Here is a 5,549-nt window from a genome sequence, read left to right as displayed (position 1 = left end):
TAAATGGAGAACACTGGTCTCACACACACACACACACACACAGACACACACACACAGGTATCCATAGCTCTGGGTCATATGAGAAGAACAGACGTGACCTTTAGGTGGGTGAGGTGAAGCAGAAGAAAGCTGTTCTCCATCTCATTAAACACTAACTGTTTGTTCCTCTTTAGATGATGATGTTCAGTTATAATGTTCAGGTAGGTTTCCTGAATGAGTGACAAACTGCCCTCCCGGTGACCTCTTCCCTTCTTGTTGTTTTCGACTGATTGGTTCAATTAATGATTTCAGCTACAACCGAAACATCAAACTGGCTTCACGGTCACAGTTAATGAGCAGCTATTGATCCTAGTCAAGGGGATCGATATGTGATAGAAGGTTCAAGACTAAATAAAACCTATGTGCAAGCACCAGTGACCTCTCTAACAATAGATTCAAGTAACCTTTTCCCTAATGTTACCCTAATTTCAATCTTAAACCAAGACCTGTCACTAAACTAGTTCTTTTAAGTGAGGACTGGAAAAATATCCTCACTTTGGAGGATTTTCCTCATTTTAGGGAAGACTTTGGGTCACACACACTTTCATTGTCATTGTCACTTTCATTTCATCATCACCCTCCTGTCATCACTATGTGTAGGTGCACTTCCAACAAAGGTTGAAGCAAGAGGAATGACTTTGAAGTTTTTAGTGGAAAAAATTGTAAAAACTGTGAAAACAGTATTGGACGAATACAAACAAGAGTTAGACCAAAGTTGTTGTAAAAATGAAATACTAAAGTTACAGTAACAAGGAAACTGGATCCACAAAAGTACAGACTAGCTGTCAAATTAGCTGCATTGTGCCTCCTGCCAGGAAGCATCACTAGTGAAATATCAACATTAAGTCCCCATAGGAACTACAGCACAGAAATTCATCTAGTACACATACCCAGTCCACAAGAGTAAAAGTAAAAAAGTAAAATATATAACAGCTTGCCCACAGTAATTCATCAGCTACTTAAAATGTTGCATCAACAACACATTAGCTCCAGACAGCTAGTCAAACAGCTTGGTTAGAAAAACTCTATTCTAAATCACATATTAGTAGTCACTAAATAGCTGTAATAAAAATAGTACCTACATATGATGACCCAACAAGAGCGTCTGAGGAGTCGATAAGCTGTAACTGCTATATAACTGCTATATAATTCTCACTCCAACCTTCTCTCTGTAAATGCAGGTGTTGTTGTCTCACCTCCTCCGGCAACACCACTCTAATTATAACAGGTTAATTGCTGTCCAGGACTAACAAGACTGAGGGCACCACAAGAAATTAATACGATAACTTTAAACACCAGTAAGAGCACATTTTCCATCACATGCACATACACACTCACGTACATATAGGACCAACTGTGAATAATAGTCACCAACATCTATGGAAGAACAAAGAGGAGGTTTTCAATAGTATCCATTATTCAGCGTACATATTGAAGATAATTACACAATTATAGTATTAAACATAAGTATTTTACACTTCCACAAGGGGATGTAAGAAGAATATATACGCATGCAACTGCTTGGGATGTACCCAAAGTGGGGTGCCTTTGGCTAATGCACGACGGTTTACATTACTTGTCCTTGAATAAAGCTTGGTACACAGAAGAGGTCAAGAGCCCTGAGACAGTATTGGCCGCCATCAGCACATAGATGACAAGGTTACTGTTCTGGTTCAGAAATAGAAAAGGGGAGGAAATCTGGTAAGAAGAAGTATTTGGAAGAATAAAAAAAACTATTATTATTACTATTTACAAATTACCTTTGGGTTTTGAACTGTTGTTTGAACAACTTGTGTTCTGTTTTCTGAGATTTTACAGACCTATTGATTAATTGAGATATTGTCAGCAGATGCAGTCTTCTTCTTACAGTTCAGATACCCTGAACATATTACTTACCAAAATCTTTTCACAAGTAGATGAATAATTAAGCAAAATGTGGGGTGAAGTGTATAATTTCGGGCTGGGTAATTCAAAAGAATGCAAAATATGCGCATATTAGCACACTAATTTCCTCCTTCATCTCGAAGAGCGTGGGGGTCAGAGCCCAGACTCTCTCCATTATCTGTAATGGACAGAAAGGAGAACGAAAGAAGAAAAAGAAAAAAAATCAGAAAAGTGGATTAAAGAGTGAGAAAAAGGACAATCTTTGATATTCCAGCCAGTATGGCCGTGGACAGTGTAGAATATCTATTCTCTGAGGGATCATCAGTGACCCTCTGTCCCTCCTTCATTACCTCCTTCTTCCTGTTCTCCTTGTTTTCTCCCTTCCCCCCAGCCATCCCTCCCTCCCTGACAAGAGAGGGTGTGTAGTGGTCTTCATTCTGCTGGGAACCGTAGAACACTTCACACCTGAGCAGCACATCTCACACATACATACAAGAGTCTTAAATTGAAAACTCACAAACACACGCACATAAGGATCAGCTCTTGAGAGAGACAATAATCACAAAAGCATGAAATCTGCATGGTGTGCCTATACAGAGAGGTCACCTTGCAGATACAAATATGGGTAAACATACTTACAGTAGGTTCGTGTGAGTAAAGACTGATCTATCCTTCTGGTTCAATGATCAGAGCCCTGAAGACAATGTACAGTATCTATGGGCTAGGACACACCCTTTCCCTATGCGCTGTCCCCCCTACAATTTAAGCTGACAACGTTTGGCAAACTGGTTTCTTCTCTTCAGCTTGTTCCCCACTTCCTCTTTCTGTAACTCACTAAATATTTGCTTTGATAACATTTGAGTGGGGAATGAATTTACATAATGGAATCCAGAGTTTGTCTGCAGGGAAAAAAATCTGCATGAACGGCCTCTGGGGAACAAAGAGGAGAGAGGGGGCAATTCAAAACACAGATCACTTCTGTAAACAATCTGTAAGAATCATATATGTTATAAAATGTGCAATTTATACATGTAAATATATGCAGATGAACACCAATATCTGTGTATTATTTCTCACATGATTATGGCCACTTTCATACAGACTGAAGGTTTTCACTTTATCCTGTGAAATATCTCAACATCTACTAGATAGATTGGCAGAATTTTTTAACAGACATTCATAGTTCCTATGGATGAATCCCAATGACTTTATTGATCTCAGTGACTTTTCCTGTGGCGCCACCATGAGGTGTGGTTTTGAGTGAAATGTCTCAACAACTATTGGATGGATTGCCTTAAAATTCGGTACACACATTCATGTCCCCTTCAGGATGAATTGTAATTGTAGCTTTGTTGATCCACTGACTTTTCATCTAGCACCACCGTCAGGTCTGATTTTCTAAGTAATGACATTCCCATCAGCCTCAGCAGTACTTTGTGTTTTGTGCTAATTATCAAATGTTAGCATGCTAACACGCTAAACTAAGATTGGTAAACATTACACCTGCATGTGATCACATCAGCCTGTAAGCACTCTCAGTGATTATCTTAGCATGCTGAAGTTAGCATTTAGCTCAAGTACAGCCTCACAGAACCACTAGCCTTGCTTAACAATCTTGTTTCAATTAATCGATTGATCACTTAATGGATCACTATTTCCCAAAGCGACAAAATTGCTTGTCAGACCAAATGTCTAAAACCCAAAAATATTCAATTTAGCTACAATTTAATAAAACAGAGAAAAGCAACAAACCATCACATTTTAGGAGCTGAGAACAGCAAATTGTTTTTTTTTCCCGATCGACTGATCGCTTAGTCAACTAATCGCAAACAGACAAAATATAGTTTACTCATATGAAAAATACATACATTTTGAAACACGTAAGAGTTTTTTGTTCACATGGGATACTATGCTGTCACTTGTTTGTGATCAACATATGTGATATTCCTGCCATTGACCATTCAGGAGTTAGACGCAGAGGCATCTCTGGAATGTCACACAAGGTCAACGTCTGGCAAGCTACTCAGCTGCCAAATATCCAATCATGTCCGTCTCCCTGTCCTCCTTCATGCATCTACTAAACAGTGCTGAAAATCCTACCGCCATTCATCCCAAAAAGAATAATAAGCACCTTTTTGAGTAAAAGCGAGAATTATGGTCGTGCAGGGTTAGCTAGTCAAAGGTCAGACCCCTAGACTGCTGTTTGACCATGGATGAGATGGGGTTTGTAATATGTTAAATAGACATTTGAATCCCTCTGGAGTCATCTCTACATAGTCTGAGGCTGGTCTACTGAGCTGAAAGGCTACCAAACCATTTTCATACACATAATGCAGAACGCTTGAACATTTCTCCTTTCCACTTTCTTGCCCAAACTATGCCCATTAAGAGATTAAGAGCGTAAAATGACGTTAGTAGTATAAATTTAACAGAGGATAAAGTGAACAGCAGAAAAGAGAAATTAGCTGTCAAATTGAAGAGCAATGGGGTGCTGAGGGGTTTCACTCTCATGATCACATGACACAGAGCTCAGGGGGCAGAGGTTAGGTCACAGGGGCCTTGTAATTAGTCTGTCTACCAACCAACCATGTCTCATAGGATAGGCACCATTTATGGCATCTCACCCCTGACCTATGGCTCCTAGTCTCTAAAATATCCCCATAATGTCAGTGGTAGACAGTGTACCGGAAACTGAACTCTCACCCCAGAGAATAGAGGACGGTCACAGGAGAGTGAGCACCAATGTACTTCAATGGGATCATTCAGGCTAGAGTGCAGAAACGGTTCCTGTGTTTGTTTCAAAACATGTTTCTGTGGCTCTCAAGAGAGTAACAACTGTACCCTAAATCACACAAACCTCTGCTAATACAATTACAACTGAAATGATTAGTCATTTCATTGATTAGTTGATCAACAGTAATTTAATCAGCAACTATTTGTAATCAGTTAATTGTTTCAAGGGATACTCCAGTAATTTATGATTGTATTTTTGAGGGACTGTAAGTTGAGGGACTCAATACGCGGATGGCAAAAATGTGTGCATGTGGCCGAAATATCCTGACGTTTAGCCCCTAGCATGGGTCAAGCTCCAAAAACACTGGATCCTGCATTTCCCATAATGCAGTTTGTAACGCAAGCTTTCTGTCATTGATGTGTCATCTCCAAGCCTGGGTTGAGATGACCCAGATGACATTATCAGTTATCTCAAGCTTTGGAGAGCTCTGCAGGGAGCTCCAGAGAGAACATTATGCTGCTTTCACTGGCTGAGCAGTATTCCTTATGAAGAGTAAACTGGTGTGTAAAATCTCTGGAGTGCCCCAAAAATACTAAATTCACTAGTTGTTGCTGCTCAAAAAAAAAGTGATTTGGAGCTTTGGGCTTTGGAAATTTGAAGGGACACTCTACAGTCCAAATGATTAATTGAAGAAATCTGCAGATGAATCCATTCTAAAAAATAATTGTTAGTTGCAGCCCTAAGTACAATCCTCCTGGCTGAGACCAAAAGCTCAATGGTTACAATTTAATTCCAAACCTGAACTGACAGCTATTTTGCCTCAATCACAAACTTTTCAAAATGATTGATACCCAGGAAAGTGGGGAAATATTCCACCTCAGATAAATCCCCT

This window comes from Enoplosus armatus, chromosome 13, assembly GCF_043641665.1.
Source record: "Enoplosus armatus isolate fEnoArm2 chromosome 13, fEnoArm2.hap1, whole genome shotgun sequence".
Lineage (NCBI taxonomy): Eukaryota > Metazoa > Chordata > Actinopteri > Centrarchiformes > Enoplosidae > Enoplosus > Enoplosus armatus.
This window is presented reverse-complemented; position numbering follows the sequence as displayed.